The sequence below is a fragment of the Arvicola amphibius genome, chromosome 10 (assembly GCF_903992535.2).
Source record: "Arvicola amphibius chromosome 10, mArvAmp1.2, whole genome shotgun sequence".
Taxonomy (NCBI): domain Eukaryota; kingdom Metazoa; phylum Chordata; class Mammalia; order Rodentia; family Cricetidae; genus Arvicola; species Arvicola amphibius.
Window position 1 is genome coordinate 23852713 of NC_052056.1, and position 19815 is coordinate 23872527.

Below are 19815 nucleotides of genomic sequence, written 5' to 3' on the forward strand. Positions count from 1 at the left end.
GCAATGTGCTATCAAATACTCGGTTTTTTCAGCCGGGCGGTGGTGGCGCACGCCTTTAATCCCAGCACTTGGGAGGCAGAGGCAGGCGGATCTCTGTGAGTTCGAGACCAGCCTGGTCTACAAGAGCTAGTTCCAGGACAGGCTCCAAAGCCACAGAGAAACCCTGTCTCGAAAAACAAAACAAAAAAAAAAATACTTGGTTTTTAATTTTCCTTCTTTTTCTTAAAAAAAGCTTAAACACTCTTGAAATAATTAAACCACTGAGAAATGCATCAAAATTTCCTCATATGGCATTCAGAATAAAGAAGGAATCTTTTATTTAGAAAATATTCTCTAAAATTCAGGTGGGTGTAAAGACTGTGGTTTAATTTTTTCTTTCGCAAAGTATAGCATATTGTGTATTATTGCTTGGGGGAGCTTTTTTTTTTTCTTAAAATGACTTTCATTAGCAAATCATACTGTCATTAGAACAGGTTCTCCATTCAGGTTGCTCACGGGTGCTAAACATGATAATTTCACCAAGGTACCAAATAAACATGTTAGAGCAGATGCCCAAAATACATAAAATTACTAAGTACCAGGCACAGATACTATCAAAAATTTTGATTGACTCAGACTTTGTTTGCTTTGCATTGACTTACCAAAGCCACAGGCTTAACAGTCCTGTTTATAAAAACAAAGTTAGGCAAGCTCGGTGCAGAGAACAAACAAATGTGAACTCATTTTTAACTTGTGGATGCATGCATGCACATACATCTTTTTATTATCAGCGTGCTCCCAAATTAAAATTGTTACCACATGCTAAGTAAACTTTTTCAGATGTTCAACAGAGAAGATCAAAAGAGATTTCATCATATATTTTTAGGTCTCCAACTGGGCAAACATATAGAAACACAGACATGTCAAAACATCAAGTCACCCAGAGGTAGAGCAATTTGGAAATTTTCAGTTCACTGAAATGTCCATGAAGAGTAGCTTAGTGGACTTTCATGCTTTCCTAAGGGGCATCTCACAGGTGAGATTATTCATGGGGACTGACTTAGCGCTTGTCTGGAGGGAAGACATTAATTGGTACCACAGAACATCAGTAAACAGGGAATAGAGTTTCCAGCTATCCTTCCACATAGATAATAATGAAACAACACGTGCTGGTGGCAAGGAATGCTGGGTAATGAGGACCCATCTGGGATGGTTTATCTGCTGAGTTCTAGGAGTGATGATGTGATAGATTGGTGTCATGTCCTGAGGTTTAAAGACATTCTGAGAATTCTCTTTCCCAGCTACAAATCTCACAGCTTTCCTTCAACCCTACTTGTAGGAAAGGGAAATAAAGATCTGTAGAATCTATTCTATTATGGGTAAACCCCAATTGAATCTATAATTTGTTCCAATGAAGTGTAACTTGGTTACCATTACCCTTTGCAAGCTTCTACCTTCTTCACCAGCACCCCATACCTTCCTCACCAGCACCCCCTTACCTTCCTCAGCAGCACCCCCATACCTTCCTCAGCAGCACCCCCATACCAGCACCCCATACCTTCCTCAGCAACACCCCATACATTCTTCACCAGCACCCCATACCTTCCTCACCAGCACCCTCTTACCTTCCTCAGCAGCACCCCATACCTTCCTCACCAGCACCCTCTTACCTTCCTCACCAGCACCCCATACCTTCCTCACCAGCGCCACCACCACTCCTCATACTTAGTCTGCTTTGTTAAGCCAGGGCTGTTCCTAATAAAATTTGCCAGAAAGTATATCGGTGTATTTCATCAAAAGGATTCGGTTAGAATGAGTGAGCGCCTAACATTTTAGCTGTCTGACTGAAAGTTTGTTCAGCCAATTTTCAATTTTGAAATTGCCTCCCAATACTCCAAGGTTAAAATATAGGATCTACAGTTCATCTTTTTAATCATAAGCCCTTACAGTATCAGATGTATTCAGTATTCCAATATGAATGAAAACATTATGTAAAAGAATTGAGCTCAGGCCTAGACACTTGGCTGAGCAGCCAAGAGCTGCTCTTCCAGCGGACATGAGCTCCGTTTCCAGTACTCATGTCTCATGGCTACCATGCGCCTATTAACTCCAGCTCCTTTCTCTGACCTCTATGGTCATGGGCATTCAGATGCACAAACCCACACACAGACACACATGCATACACATAATAAAAGTTAAAAAAAAATCCTTAGAGAATATTGGTATCAAAACCTAAAATTACAATATTATTTTTCATTAGTTGTTTTTAAATTTCTATGTTAACTCAGTCACTAACAAAACACTAACAAAACAAACCATATTTAAAAATATGGGTTATAAATATTCAAACAGGAAAACATTACAAAATGCTATATAAAACATGAATGTAAATATAGTGACTAGTTGTAAGTAAGTAGATATATCAAGGGGAAATTTAAGAGTCATAAATATGCTGTGTTATCTACATCCTACCCTTTTAATAAATCATTATTTTAAACTTGTTTATTATTTTTCAAAAAATAAAAATAAAATTGGTTTGGAAATGAAACGCTTTTAAGTAAGTACTGGAGTGTTCTAGAAACATCTGGAGGTACGTCTGCAGATGTGATGCACATGGCATGACAACAAGAAGAATGGGAAATACTTCCTCTGTGTTCATGATGATCCACTTTCCGGCTGCATGCCACTGTGTGAATTTTTAGTGTGGTCATATTTAACCACATTCAAAAGATATTTCCTCTCATACCTATCTGATTCCATCAAAAGGATGAAAATGTTACATCCTTTCAATGGTAGTCACTCTTTCCAGTCCTTCCCCATGAAGATCAGATGATCCAAGAGGCCGGTCAGTGGAGGCAGGAAGAGCTGTCCTGGGAAGCAGAACAGCTCGACAGCCAGAATGCTACCAGAAGAATTCCAAAGACCGCCCCAGCCGTCTAGTTATTTCTCTGGGAAAAGCACGTTTTCCTGTGCTAGCTCAGTTCTACTGTCTCTTTACGAAGACTGACAGTTTGCGAAGAAAATGGCCACAATGACACAGTGCACTGCCATCTCTGCGACTCCCTAGAAGAGCATAACAAAGAGCTTAAAACCTTTGGCTTCTTTTAAAGCACAAACTGGGCAGGAAGATCATTACATTGAGAAGGAACACACTGCAAAGTTCCTAATCACTGGAAGTCTACAGAGGTCTCAAATCTCTCCTTCCCGTGTGATAGCAACAATATTTCAAATATGCAACAAAACATGTTTACAGAGTTAGATAAACTCACTATTGAGCACAAAATAAAACAAAAATATTATGGTTTGAAGATGCCCTTGATTTTGTTTATTGAGCCCACAGTTATTTTAAGCTCAACGAAGAGAAGAATTAAATCTCACAGAAGACTTTCATGTCACAGACGCTAAGGAAAAAAGCACCTATGTGGTTCAACACAAGCAGCAGCATCCATCGACAGTTAAGGCATTTCTAAAAGTTCTTCCCAACATTGTCTTCCCCTTTTAAGTATAATATGTGAGATATAATAATGATGATGATTGTGTATAATACATAAGAATTAGTCTTTGTCATATTTTCTTATAATTATGTTAGCTCCTGGAAAACCAACTGCGTTCCTCTCTGGAGAAGATCGCCTTGCCTGCTCCCAGTTTTCCTGAGTTCTCTACAATTCTTTGTGTAGGGCTGAGCCCTCATGGGCATATCCTATTCCCTTGACCATGTGCATTCAGCTCTGTGAGTACCATGAGGCATTATTTGGAGACGTCTGTCTATTTACTTTCAGTGTTCCTAGTATTAACTCTATCAGAAATCTAAACATTTAAATAGATGCAATATGAAAAAAAGCTCTGAAGTTTCCCCTCTCCTTAAGCACACACGCAAAAATTATTTCACATTAAAATCAAGTTCAGCAAGTCTTGTTTCTCAAGCATTTCAGCCTAGGCTTCTTTCTTTCCCTCAAACATCTTTTGTGTATATGACATAATTAAGGAAACCACAACAGTTATTCCGCGTTTTGCCAGTGGGAATGTTTTAAAACTAAGACTTCAAAGTCACTCCTCCCTCACACCCTTCCCTGCTTTGGAAAAGAATCTTTATTATACCCGCTGCCCCTCACAGTCATGCCTACCCTGTACCCTTACACAAACTGAAACAATGGTGCCGAGAGCAGGAAAGAATGAAAAAAAAAAAAAAAAAAACCAACAACAACAACAAAGACAAAGATAAGTTCTCAGGGAAAACATCAGCATTCAAACGATCTCAAGAAAGCTTAGTACCCACACCTTCATCCAACTAAACTGGACAGAGAGTGAAAACGGGAAGAAAAAGAAAGGAAGTACGGAGAGAGGAAACAGGAACTGTTCAAGGGACCTCTGCACTGACTCCTCTGGCCTGAGGCTGTACCTTCGTTAAGAGTTCCAATGTCTAGTGGTTTCATCTGCTGGCATTTCCTCCCTGCACTTGGCACCTTTTGGATTTGTAACACCACCCTCAAGGGCTCACTTTCGAACCTTTCTTTGGTCACTAGAGTTCCTTCTGTTTTGCCTTTTGCAGAGCATCCCAGGTATGTGATGTAATATACAACAGCATCATAGTCTACATAAAACGTCTTGGGTTGTTCAGAGAGCTCAGCTTTGGGTCTGGTATCTAGTAGGAACACTACATTTCTTTCCTAATACCTAAACAGCATATAACAGGAATGAGGATTCTGATAACTATGGCTGACATCTCGGCATTTCCGTGTGATGCTAGCAGTCCTCGAAGACTACAGCTGTCTCTGACTACCAAGCCAGAGACAAACCTGTACCATATAGGGAGACCCAGTTTCATGCAACATCAGCCATAAAAGAACTTTGAAATACTAACGGGGACAAAAAAGGAAATTGAACTCAATTTGATTATTAATTTTCCCTGTAAATGTGTATTTTATAGTTTACAGGAGTTGTATAGAAACCATGTCATAGTCTCCACATCTGTAGTCCTTTGGTCCTTTTTGTAACCTAACGTAAAAAGGTATCTCTCCCAAATGAAAAAGCTACGGGCGATGACAAATAGCACAGGAAACTGGCTTTCTAAGCAAAAGGAATTTTCTTCCCATAGGGAAAATGAGGCTTTGTGGAGTTTTTGGTCCCTCCATCCTTGATTTTCCATGTTTCAGTAAACATAAAATGCAGCTGCAAACATCTGATTTCAGAGCCATTAAACATGAAGAAAAACAACTTTTTCCAAGTGCTCAAAATCACAAAAGCTAGAGAGTTAAGCTACCAGGCAACTATCTCACATATTTTAGGACCAAAGGGAAAATGAAGTTTGTTGTATACAAACAAAAGCTTATAGGAACAGATGGTTGCATCCTCTGAAGTTTAATTTAAACATTTAAATGTATGCATTCAGTATATGCATGTACATTTGCTCATATGTACATGCAGATGTATCTTTGTGTATGTGTGCGTATGTATATAAAGCCAAATATCGGGGAGGGGGCGCAATACCAGAAACAAGAGGGACAGAAGTATAGGACACTGATCTAGTTAGTACCGCACACAGTAAAATGAAAATGAACTATCGCAGTCCCAACAATATAGGTAGCCAACGACTGACGGGTAGACCCCTGCTAGAAATGTTAGCAACATTCATTTTTAAAGCTCAATAATACAACAATATCTCACAATAACACAACAGCAATAAATGTGGTTTTTTGATACTGTAACTAAATTTGTCCACTTCTCCTCATGTGGGTTGAGTTAAAGGTAAAATTAGCTACACATCTAGGTGAAGTAGTTGTACAAAATCATTTAGTTCATAGCCTATTATATGGTTTTCATCTCCATAAAAAAACCAGAAGCTTTTCCTGGATCATAATTAGGTTTTAAAAAAAAATCAAAACTTAATGTTATTATGTCTATGTAAGTGCTACAATGAGCTACAGCCAGAATCACTGATATAATGATGAATATAGACTACAACGATTTGTAAATTAAATTGTAGTAATAGCCAAGGAAGAGAGACGCAAATACCATCGTTTCAATGACTTAAAAACATGCCGTTAAAAAAAAACCAGAACAAAACAAAACAAAACCCTGATTTTAAAAATGGGTTTCATAACTCAGCACTCATGTTTCAAGCAACTGTCCCAGGTTGGAGTAAGATGCAGGGAAATTTGGACCTAAAAATGTAAGACATATGGTCTTGATTGCCTTTTGCAGCAACGTTAAGAGTTCAGCGTAAAGAAAAGCGTTCCAAACGCCAGCTTGCAAACTGGATTTTTATGTGAAACTCTAATAAAACAGCAGCAGATGTTTCTATGCTATTAATTTGTTTGGGACATTTTTGGCTGGTTCATTCCAAATCAACTGCCAGCCCTTGTCCAACAACTGCAGCTCTCTTTTTTTTTTTCTCCCTACAGTGGGGAGTAGGAAGGAAAGTTTTGCTCGGAAATAGCTATTGCACCAATTGGCCATAGTCTGGAGAAAGCGAATGGCTGCAGTTTTGAGCAATTTACCTGAATTTGCTCAAGAACTGGCTTTAAAAAAAAAAGACTCTTCACTAGTGGTAGGATAAAATTATTCTACCAAACAATGACTAAAGCCAAAAATGAAGAGTTATACATGTAGCGAGTAGACATCTATTGAGTAAAAAACAGACTTTCTTAAAAATAAAATAAACTGAATTTCTTAAAAGGACTAAGTACATAAGCCTTGACTTATTTGAGTTCTAAGTGTTCTTATACTGGTTAAAAAACTGCCTTATTCTGCTTCTGATTTACATATGAAAATGGCTACTACCGTGTAAACTTTAATGGACACCAGAGCCAATCCACTTCCTCCTATCCTACACTTATAAGACATTCTTTTGGTGTCTCATCCCATTTTCCCATATACCACACACGTGCATGTGTGGTATACATACGCACACACATACATACACACACACACACACACATACATACATACATACATACATACATACATAGACGCATACATACATGCATGCATGCATAGTCTTGCACGTGTGGAGATACACATGTGTGTTTCTGTGTGCACATGTGTATGTTACATGAGGTCCTGATGCCAAGAATCATTCACAGTAACTCTTCCACCGTGTTTACAGGGACAGGATCGCTCAATTGAACCCAGAGTTTAGAGAGGAAGTCACTAGTCTTGCTAATCAGTTTGTTCTTGGGGTCCACTGGTTTTGACTTCCAGAACTGGCATCAAAGTTGCGCTGCCATACCCACACAGTGTTTAAGTGGGCTTTTGGATTTCTGACCTCAGGACCTCCTGCATGCCTAGATATCACTTTAGTAACAAATCGTTTTCCCCGACCCCTTTTAACCATCATTTTCTAAAGCATTTTTTTTTTTTAGAATTTCTTTATTTTTAATTACGTGTATGTATGTGTGTCTATGTGTGGGCATATGCACAAGAGTAGAGCTGTCCACAGAGGCAGGAATAGGGCTTGGGTTCTGCAGTAACAGACAATTGAGTGGTGCTAGGCACAAATGCTGGGAAATAAAGTGGATTCTTTTAAAAGCAGTATGTGCTATTAACCACTGAACCATCTCCACAGCCCTTTATAATTTATTATTGATGCTTCAAAGATCTGAAGATATCAACTTTTGTTATACGTTGTTATCTGTTAAAACAACATGCTTCACATTCAAAAAAAGAAAAGAAAAAGAAGCAATATTTAAAAAGAAAAACACTTTAGGCTTGCTGAAATCAGTCCTTTTCCTGCCCAGTCAACATTCAAAGAAGAAAGAAAAGCAAATAGGAAAGGAACCAGTTAGTGCTTTCTAGCAAGGGAGGTCTGTCCACTCCTTACCTGTTTCTCTAGGAAACTGGGCTTTTTGATTTCCATGGAATTTGCTCTGTCGGGTAACACTTGAGAATTCATTTCGAAAGATCATTCTCAGCCCATAGAGCTTTATAGTATTTTTTTCAAGATTACACAGAAATCCTTAATGAGATTTAAATGGTAGCCCCAAAGCCTATTACTCTATGAAATTACTTTGCCTTCTAGCTAAAGTGCCAAAATAATTTGGATCTTAGTTTTGTTTCTCAAACAAATGTAATAAAGTATCATTAACAAATTCAACTAGAGCGGGTTCAAGTTCAAAACGTCTACACATTCTAGTGTAATTAGAGACAAGAAGTTTTAAAGCCCTAATGGAATTTTCTATAATTTTCTCTTTAATTGGAAACGGTTTACCACTTGGAAGTCTTCTATGATTTAAGAGCCAACTAACAGCAAGGCACCTCATAGGACTCCTTTTCTATACTCATGAACTCCGATCCTTTGACGCTGCCCTTGATCTTTCAAGCTGGTGGAAAGAGCTAAATCTTTTAACACCTCTCCATCTGCCAGAAAGCTGAAATCCATGTTCATTTGAAGAGCACTTTTGTGATATAGCTTCAGCCCGCGTCACCTGTCCACACGTCTCTTAGCTTCACGTGGCATAGGGCATTCTCCAGAATTTGCTATCTAGCCGCAGAGTAAATGCTAGAATACTCCCCAAAGTCTTAACTAATTAACTCCCATTTGTTCTCTTGGTCCCAAATTAGATCTTTTATTCACTGAAAAGTTTTTAACTCCCTTCTTCTAATAGCATCTATCTTGCCAAGCTATTTTTTTTGTATGTTCAAGTAGAACTAAAGTCTATGGCTCTGCACTGACTTTTCAAACTGCCCAAATTCCTTTCCAGCAGGAGATACTTTAATATTACTTTGAAACACCTTAGCAATGTCCTGAATATAAAAAATTAATTAAAGTATAATTACTTGATTTCCCCTCTTATCCCTCCTCTCTCAAACCCCACAATGTCCTCTCCCTTCAAAATCAAAGGCCTCTTTGTCTTTGACTATTATATACATGTTCACATGCATAAATATATGAACTCAACCTGAATTTTAAAGTTCATCGAACAGTGAGATTGTACTTGAATATGTATTAATATTATTTCAAGAGCAGATTTGGTTATGTATAAACCATGAACTTAAACTAAAACTAAGCATTTAAAACTTAAATTGTGTCAAAGTCATCACCAAGCCCTTCTTAACTGCCTGCCCAAATCACATTTCTCTAGCTCATTCTAGACTCAAAAACACACTCCTATTTGGCCATCTCAGAATAACGTATCCACAGGTCTAACTGTATTGTTTGTCCATCCTCCTGCCTTTCTCAAATCATTTCATCTTGCTCACTGAATTCCAGTGAGGCTAGGCTGCTTTCCTGAGTGCATCATTCATCCTTCCCACAGTGCTACTGCAGGTTCCGAGGAAGTCCTCTGTCTGGGTGAGGGATACTGCAAGACTCTCTTTGCACCTTCAGATGTACCCTCAAATGTCATGTACTCAAAGGTCTTAGTGGAATTGCCTGACACTTGAACTGACCTAGTGTCTCTTCTTACCCTCAGTTTTCATTATCTAACAAATACTTTACTTTTACATACTCATACCATTTACTACCTGGTCCCTCTAGCATACCATACTCCCCCAAAGAAGGATTTCATTCTGCTGTTTTGCTGTGTTTGTCTGTTATCCTAGCACCTTGAGCAATGTCTGCTTTCAAGATAAAACTACCAAACTGAACAGTGTGTGGTAAATACAATTTGGTTATGTGTCTATTGATCAGCATGTCATATAGGCAGGCAGATCTCAGTGAGATCAAGACCAGCCTGCTCTACAGAGTGAGTTCCAGGACAACACAAGCTACACTGAAAGGCCCTGTCCCCCAAAAAACAAAAATAAATAGACTAACAAACAGGTAAGTTTTAAAATAATTCCTAACATGAACTATTTTTATGTGTATTAATAAATCTTTTAAAATGACAGGAATAAAACATCCAGAGCTAAGCTAAGAAGGGTTCTAGAAATCAAAAAGAATATGCTAACATTTGACAATATAATATAACCTGAACATCAGAAAAAGTAAACCACAGTTTAACTCATTGAAATATAGTGACAGAGCATTTTAATACCAAATATTTCTCTCCTAGAAGCATTAAATGCACACACTCCACTTTTACATCAAAATGAACACTGAAGTCATTAAAGTTTAAAATTTATATCATGTCTTATCTGAAAACTTATGTTTTCAAAATGTTTGGGTGAAAATTATTTCTTACAGCTATTGAGTTTTTATTTAAAATATAGCTATATACAAAGATACAAATGTATTGTGATTTACCTGACCAAAAATGAATATATATATATATATATATATATATATACTGTCCCAAGATACAAATGTATTATAATTTACATGGCCAAAATGAATATATACCATCCCAAGATACAAATGTATTGTGATATATGTGGCCAAAAATGAATATATACTGTTATAGTCTTCCAATAAAAAATGTCATCTATCATATAAAAAGAAGCATATTTTATGCTTGACACATTTCTGACTTCTGTCTCAATATAATATAGTTGGTGGATCAAATATTTCACGTCTGACAATGAGACTCAAGTCCATTAACTACCGCTGCATACTGCTCTCCTCTCTACATCATGGGCTAAAGTTAGTGATATTCACCATGATCTCTGTGTATGTAATAATGGCCATTCTTTACTGAAAGTGCCCAACAGGCAGAACTTACTGGAGTCCCACCTCTAGGCAGAAACAACATGCAATTACACTGGAGTAATTCCTATTGGGGCTGGGTTCAGATTAGAGCTATTCGTGAACTCATTCAAGTGAAGATCCACTCCACGCACATCTTGGGCAAAGCAGCTGAAATATCTGGCTTGCATATATGCCAGGTTTCATCCTGGTAAATTACAAGCATGAGTTCCTGAGGCTTATCTTTAAAAGGTGCAAGGTCTTTTAAGAGTAGCCATTGCATTCCTGACTGATCTCTTCGTTTTACTCTTTACCAGCTGCTCAAAAATGTACCTTTAATGACAGCTTTACCTTTTATTCTCAAGAGAGAACTTGTCTATTATCCGAACCAATATTCTCTAATAATGACAAAATGGTAATCACATATGCGATTCAAAATGTTTCTGAGTACCACATAAAAATGAAGAAACTTATTTTTATATGTTTTATTCAACTTGGTGTATAAATATTATTTCAATGTATAAGGTTAACACTTTTAAAATACACTGAAATGACTTTCCACGCATGAATCCTCTGAGGTTAGTGACTTACCCTAATTGAAATTAAAATTACACAATACTAATAAGAAAAGAAAACTGAAGATAAAAAAATAAGAAAAGTATAAGCCAGCCAAATAGTTTTTCATAAAATTATTATGCAAAATCTCGGCAACTGAATTCATACAGTACACATAAAACTGTGAATAGTCATGTTAAACTGTGTTGACTTAAGGCTTTAAAAAATTAAGGCTTTGAAAATTAAATATGGCTTCAGTACCCTTCTTTGAAAAAAAAGCCACAAACCAGTGGATAGTTACTAAGGTATTAACATGCCATACTGAAAGTGGAAATGATACAAGTAGTTCCGGTGAGTAAGTAATCAGTGAAAACAGCTCTTGCCACATCATTGCAGTTACCCAAAATACAAAGCTGGGGAAAGTCACCCCCAGGAACTCCAGTGTCACAGAAACTACCACTCTCAGGCCTATGAATCCCTAAAGGTCATGTCCAAAGTGTCTTCCCAAATGACATCCTCCAAGACCAAACTGGCCAGTGGCACTAGGTGAAGGCCCTGTTCTTGAATTCATCCTTTCAGACTGGTCCACTTATTGACAGGGATCTGTCGTTATGGGCAGGGGGCTCCCTGTAGAGTTTCTGTGACTAATAACAGTGATCAAGGCTTCGGCAGGCCAAGTAGCAAAACAAAACACAGCTGTGGGCATCTACCTGGGAGTCTGCTGCCTATAATCTGCTAGTTCTGATGAAAATATGGCATCCGATACTAAAAGCAAATGAATTTCCCACTGTCACCATTCCCAGTTTTGCTACAAGGCTATATGTGAGACTATGGTTGTTCAGTGGGAACACAGAGACATGTTCCAGCAGCAAATCTTCCTGCATAAATATGAGTATCTGTACCAGGCTTTTTCTTTTAGGCCACCAACCAGCTCCCAAATATTGACACAGAGACTTCTTAGTTATAAATGCTCAACCTAGCTTGGGCTTCTTTCTGGCTAGCTCTTTGAAGTTAAATTGACTTGTTTCTTTTTATCTACCTTTTGCTTCAGGACTTTGTGTTTCTTTCCTGCTTTCTCTGCTTCTCCAGTTTGGCTGGTGGCTGCTCGGCTTCTTGCCCCCACTGCAAATCTCTCGTTCTCTCTTCCCCTTTCTTCTTTCATTCTTCCCTTTTCTAAATTTCCCTCTTCTTTATTCTCTCTGCCTGGCAGACCCATGGTGTAGGAGGTCCTTCTGTATTTTTGTTGCTTTCATTGGTTATTAAAGAAACTGCTTAGCCTAGTTGATAGGGCGGAACTCAGGTAGGCAGAGTAGACAGAACAGAATGCCGGGAAGAAGAGCAGAGTCAGGCCGACACCATGTTCTCCTGCTCAAGATGGACGCTGGTTAGACTCATGCCAGTAAGCCACAGTCAAGTGGCAATACACATTAATGGAGATGGGTTAAACTAAGATATGAGTTAGCCAATAAGAGGGTAGATATAACAGGCCAGGTAGTAATTTAACTAATACAGTTTCTGTGTGGTTATTTTAGGTGTAAGCTAGCCAAGTGGGGTGGTTAGGACAACAAGCTGCTACAGACCCACCTATCCTTTTTCTGCCTCACTACTGGGCATTCAGCCCTTTTTTTAGACCAATCAGGTGCCTTAGGCAGGCAAGATGAAACAAACATATCTTAACATAATTAAGCACACATTCTTACATTGTTAAACAAAAGCAGCATAAACAAATGTAACAAATCTTTGCTAGCTAACATAATGTTCCTCATCAAGTATCTCCATTCTTATTGTATGTTCACCCTCTATCTAGACTGCAGATGTTAAATTTGATAATAGATTTAGTTAGCTTTTTCTTATTGGTTAATGCTTTTTGAATCATGTTAAGTGCTGAGTTGCTTTATTTCTATGTTATCTGCTAGGGGTTTTATGTCATTTTGCTGTTGTTGTTCTTTTTTACTTTTCAAGACTGAGTTTGCTGTGTAGCCCTGGCTGTCCTCGAACTACATCTGTAGACCCGGCTGGCCTTGAACTCAGAAATCTGCCTTCCTCCATCTCCTGAGTGCTGGGATTAAAGGCATGTGTCACCACCAGTGGCATGTTCTGTGTCCTTTCTTGGTATTTATGGGCTTAGATTTTGCTTTGCGCTATAGTATATGGCCTAAGTGTTCACTTTTCTTTTTCTATTTCCCATGTAAAATAGCTATTTTCCTGAGAACTTTTCCTGACGAGGTCATATTTTCAAACAGCCTATAATAAAGGCCAGCTTTATCATAAATCAACTTTCACAGATCTGTGAGAGTCCAAGACCCAAAACCTATCCATAATCTCAAATGCAATATTAACTATTGTTATCATTTTATATAGAAAACTTTCAGATTTGATAAGGCAAGGACTTTCAAATACCTCTTATTGTTTGGTTAAAAGAAAAAAATATATCAATTTATTAAATCTTCTGCTCTCCTTTCTCTGACACAGGACTGTTGAGTATTTTATTGAAATTGAAAGAAAAATAAAATCCTCATTTTCAATTAATAGGGGGAAAATGACTTCCAATTAGGAGCCTCCAGAGCTTTTGGCTGCCTAACGTCATGAGAGGTTTCAAACTTTTGATTCATTCAGTAATTCCATCTCTATAAACTAGTCTTTATAATTGACCCAGCTTTATGGAGCAGAATTGAAAGACTATAATCTAAAGAAAACATAAAGTGCTCCAATTTGAAAGCTATGGGATTTTATATTCCGCCTACCCTCCACAATTCTGCTAGGTTGTATCTGTGCAGGCATTAGTTTCGTGTATGTACTGTGTTTCTCATTAGGGGCAAATTCCTGCAACACAGAGAACCATTGGCTCCCTCCAGCAACTATCTTCATACTTATATTTTGCACTGCTGCACTTAATGTTTTCTAATTTCTTGAGTATGTAGGAAATTCCCAGCAATAAAGTCATTTATTCCTACAAATAATCCTATGGAGAGCTGATTCACAATCGTCTCTGTTTTATGAGTTTAGAAACTAAATCTAGCAGAGCTTAAGTTGTTTTCCAGGACAAATAGTTACAAAACTGCAAGTTGAGCAGACGCTCCTTAGGGGCTGGGGGATGGTTCAGTGCTTGCCATAGAAACACAAGAACATAATTTGGATCCACTGAACGTGGGTAAAAGGTGGACAGGCTGGCCTACAACCCTGGTGCTTGGAAGGCACATCCATGGTTCTGGGAGCAAGCCAGGTAGTTAGACAGTCATACTGGCAAGCTCTGACTTCATGTGAGAGACTCTGCTTCATTGAGTAATGTGGAGAGTAAACAAAGAAGAAATCTCCCAACATCCAGTCCAGACTGCACATGTACACACATGCACACATACACACACACACATGAGCATCCACATATATGTAAACAATCATACAAACTCATGTACTCACTCATGTGCACGTGCGCACACACGCGCGCACACACACACACACACACACACACACACACACACACACACACAAGATGTTTCCTAAAAGTATAAGATAAAAGAATGGTATCAGAACTCAGATTTTGGAAGGAGATCGATGTAGATACAGTATGAGTGATTAAGGTACACAGCATAAATTGAGCTCTCCTTTAGTTAAATCATTCATTATTGATAGGTCAAATCTATGCTAGGATTTGAGCTTCCCATTCTGGAATGGTTCCATGCAGTTGTGGCTAGATCCATGTGAAGTCTCTCTGCCAAGAACCTCAACGCATCAGGGAGTCTCACAAACTGATCTGTAACTCTATTAAAACTGCTACAAATAACCTCTGAACAGATCGACGCTTACATCATTCAAACCAGAAGTTCGGTGGCAACATGCCATCAGTTTCCCTCTCAGCTGGGGCCTAAAACGTGCTGTCGTAGCCTTCTGTTTGAAGGGGTAAGTGTTACTTCCCCCTCCCTCCCCATCAGACTCCTCCACATGTGCATACACAGCGACGTGTAGAGACATCATCTAAACTGCTTTGTGATATTTATGAAATTAAAACCCAACTCAGGATAGTGTAACTTAACCTGGCCCCCAAGGAAAACAATTCAAGCCAATTCGTTACCTCCTCTCCAACTTTTTTTTAAAAAGCAAAATATATGAAGAAAAATTAACCTTTTATATAAACGTTTGCATATATGAATTAATATAGCATAAAGTTCCAGTTGCACAAAAGTAGAGAGCTGCTCTATGTATATTCCATGGCACTGATATTTGTTCTGTCATTCACTTCTATAGTCACTTTGACAAAGTTGAACCTATGTGAATCTGCCTAGTTTTAATGCTCCACATTTTCCTCTGAATTGGTAGCCTTTCATATGCTACAGTTTCTAGGTATGAGTTTACAGGCTTGTTAAAATTGCTTTTAAATTGTCAACAGATTGAAAATAAAAACACAAACCACCCCTTCCTCCCCAGCTCCCATAACATCCTATAATGAATGCTTGGATTTGGCCCAAAAAGGGCAAGGTTGCAGTATAATTTAATTTAATTTAATTCAATTCAATTCTACATAATTCAATTCTTTTCAGCAAACTTTCACAGACATCTATGGCTGTTCCCATTCACCATGAACCTATGTCCCTTTCCCTTGTTATAGGGACAGTTTGAGCATCATCACCTCTACAGAGAGTAGTTCAGACAGTAAAGGAAAACTCAAATGTATGACTTCCTCATGAACAAGCAGAGTTCACTGTGCACAATAGGTTGACACCGTGTTAGTTCTGCAAGAGCCAACATGAGACTCCTTCCGAGTTGTGTATATGAGAAGAGAAGAAGCTAAAGAAACAGAACTACACATCCAGCTGTCTGAGGCAACAACAGCAGCAACAACAACAACAACAACACACACACACACACACACACACACACGACTTGTTAAGGACTAGCTTGGGAAATGCTGTTAGCATAGTCTACCCACACTCCAAACTTGATCAATTTAACTACATTCCCAGCTTAATTCCAGAGTCACGAATCTCCCAGCAAGTATACAGCATTCCTAAGCTGTACTCAAAGAACATTCATAGCTTCTCTTGCTAGAAAAGGATTCTCCGAGCCATCCAAACACTTTGCAATACTATCCATATAGCAAATTCTCATTAGACAGTCTGGGAAGAATGGAGGTGATGGTAAGGGAAAGAAACAGTCCCCCAACACCTCACAGACTAGATAATAATTCTGCATTAGTCCATAATCGGGTAGATAAATTTTGTGTGGACTGATTAAACTGAAGAAAGCTAGATTTTACGTGATGCACAAGAATCCTGTGCAGACTGAGGGATGCATAGCCATAGTATGCATCATGACTTCCGCATGCAGACTTCAGGACGAATAGGCCACCGTACGAATCACGACTTTCACTGCTCTTGAAGAGTCAGTATCTCGTGAGTCAAAAATCACCTGCCTCTATCATTCTGGTTCAGTTGAGGGACTACCCAAAACCAAAATGGGAAAGTTAATAAAGGGAGAGAATTCTGTTTATACTCTACCATGCAGACAAATATCTTCCAATGATTGAAAATTAATATTTACAAAATTGAGCGGAATACGCTTTGTTCATGCACAATGGTGCATTTGTTACCAGTGACATATTTATCTGCCCTTTCCTAGTCCTAGGAAAAAATTATGTCAATTTTCCCCCAGACTGCCTTCCTATTCTGTCACACAAATTATTTCATGAAACATGAATCCAAATGTTCTGTTCTTTTTCAATATCCTTTCACCACAAATTCCAGAGTTCTGAACTTCATGGCTCTTCAGTAACAATCCAGTCCTTTGATTCAAAAAGCAAAAATGCCATACTGCTGTTTTTAATCAGGCTACTTTTGCCTCGTCTTCAATAGTGAAGATTTAGCCTTTTATGTCACAGGGAAACATTTTAAAATAATAACAATAATTTAAGATGGCTTTCTTCTTTCATATAATTTCAGGTCTTAGGATATTCATGTCTACACATCTCCATTTGTTTCTACAATGCTTTTGTTTCTTACATAGTGGGTTTCTAAACTGCTACTAGAAATACCGAAAATGTCATTTTGATGATGTGTCACTAAACAAGTAAATATTTACAACATATATTAAGTATCTAGACATGATACTCACTTTCCCATTTAAAAAATATGTGTGTGTGTGTGTGTGTGTATCAGCTCTAAAATCTAAAGAAAAAATGAGAAAACAGGCTAATATGTTCTCGAATATAACAAACGTGAGCTCCAATAGTTGAGGACACTGTAATGATCATCACAGAAATTAAGTGGCAGAAATTCTGCAATTCCTTTACTTTATCATCCAAGCCGTGCAACCTGCAAACGCACATTTTCAAGACTGGTCTCTGAAGTTTAGCTTGTTCTCATTTCCAGAAACAGTCAACATTATTCTCTGCTATAATTTTTTTTCATGGCAAAAGGGATTAGGAGACAGTATCCCATGTAACCTAGGCTGAACAAACTTACTACATTTTTTTTCTTTTCTTTTTTTTTTTTTTTTTTTTTTTTTTTTTTTTTTGGTTTTTCGACACAGGGTTTCTCTGCAGCTTTTTTAGAGCCTGTCCTGGAACTAGCTCTTGTAGACCAGGCTGGCCTCGAACTCACAGAGATCCGCCTGCCTCTGCCTCCCGAGTACTGGGATTAAAGGCGTGCGCCACCACCGCCCGGCCTACATTTTGAGGATACCTTTGAACCTCTTCCTTCTTTCCCCACTCCTGTGCTAGTGTTACAAGCATGCACTCCCATGCCTGGTTATGTGATATGGGGCACTGAACCTATAGCCTTCTGCCTACTGATAGTATTCTAAAGCTAAGGTACCTCCCCAGGTTTCTCTCATCATCTCTGAATTGGAAGCGGCTCTCGACCTCTACCCAGCACATCTTTTCCTTCCACTACTCACTGGCTCTATACTATCCTTTTCCACATTGCTTAGGCAAAACACCCCATGAGACATTAGGAGGACTGGGGTTTATTTCCACTCCAGGTTTGTGTTGGTGCAGTCCATTTTGGCAGAGTAGGCAGGACAGCCTGCAGTTCTGTGGTACCTGCTTGCTCACATCACAGGAAGGAAGACCAGGACAAAAACTGGAATCACACTTTAACCTACAAGACTCATGCCCACAATATGATATCCACTTCCTTTAGCTAGGTCCCTTTGAAAACAAAGTCTCCACAAACGTCTAGTTCAGAGCTACCAGTTGGAGCCCAAGGGTCATCACATGAGCCAGCATAAGACATGTCACACTCAAACTATGATAATTGCCTGCTTTGCATCCATTTTTGTTGTTGCTTCCCAAGATGCATCACTTCTTTAGATATTATTTCGCCTGGAACCCAACTGAAAGTAGACACCTACCAATATTCTAGCTTAAACTATTCATTTATCTCCCCCATAAACTTTCTAACAGTATAAAATGAGTGTATCCATGCACACAGAAGATCAATACAGGTTTCACACGGCAATATGAGTAAGAAATAAGAGATGTGATGTGTCAAGCTCATGGGGGCCAGGCGACAACAGAGCTGCAAGAGCAGGAACTAGAGATTATTATGTTTTCGTTGCTATTTCTAGAATGGCATCTGGTCTATTGGAGGAACAAAAGGGTTTATTGATTAAGGCAAATCAATAAAGATGCAACAATTTAACACTGGTCATCACTGGAAAAGAATAGGTTGGTTTGTGAGGTGACATATCTATTAAAAATGATCTTGATCTTCCACCCTCTTAAAGTGATACTACTTGCTCATTAGACAGCCTTTCCTCAATAAAAAGCAAGTTAGAAAAGACCCACTCATGCTGATCTTCTCAGGACAGAAAGCTTATTGTAAGCTGGTTTTGAACAAAACATCCTACTAATCCTAAATGGCAAACATCTTCTTACAATTCTATTTTGCACTTCAAAATACAATGATGGACATGAGAATGCGTCAGAAGCAATGAGGTAATTCGATTTACAAAACACAAGGCATGCAATTAAACAAACCTAGATCGGAGTCTTCATCTTACTGTGCGCAATATTCACAATTTGGGGTAAATTACTTAGACAGTGAAAAATTATTTGTATCCACTGCATAGGAATTATAAAGGTTCTCCTGATTGGGGTTAGGTTGAAAGTGCCTAAGCCAAAAAGGCAATGTGTTTCCACGCAGCTGCGGCAATAACTAGAGTGATTATTGTTTCTATTGTTATTAAGCAACATGTTTAAATTCCCTAATGGGTTGTCTTCTCTTTACCCCTATCGTTGCTTCTACTTCTTGATACTTGATGCTTCCATCACAGCTTAGAGATGAACCATTTTTCCTTCACAATATTACTACTTTCACATAAATGTTGGACTCTGCTTTTCGCCCTCTCATATTTGTTTTCTTTCCTTAAAATAACCATTCCACCTCCCCCGGAATACTCAACTTAAATTCCATTTAAATCTTCCATTTTCACAAGACATGACTTCCCTCAAATATATACAGAATTGGCTTGTTACAAATGATTGTTTTAAAATAGGCATACACTATATAGGCTTCACAAATTGGCCTCATAGAGCTTCCATTCAGAATTACAGAGGAATTTCTGAAAGCTAAAAATGGCAATCCGAATAGTAAGAACAAGAATATGCAAAGAAAGCCTAACCCATCCAGTGTTAGCCGAAAATGTGCTCTGAAGCATAACGGTCTCCAGCCAGATGATATTATTTCTCTAATAGCCCTTGACTTAGACTACTGGGACTTTTAACG

At 38.4% G+C, this 19815-nt stretch overlaps 1 protein-coding gene across 8 annotated transcripts in view; it reads right to left on the bottom strand.

Annotated features, from left to right (window-relative positions):
* Robo1 (roundabout guidance receptor 1) overlaps positions 1-19815 on the bottom strand; it is a 374498-nt gene that overhangs the window by 179473 nt on the left and 175210 nt on the right. The gene's annotated exons all lie outside the window — the stretch shown is intronic.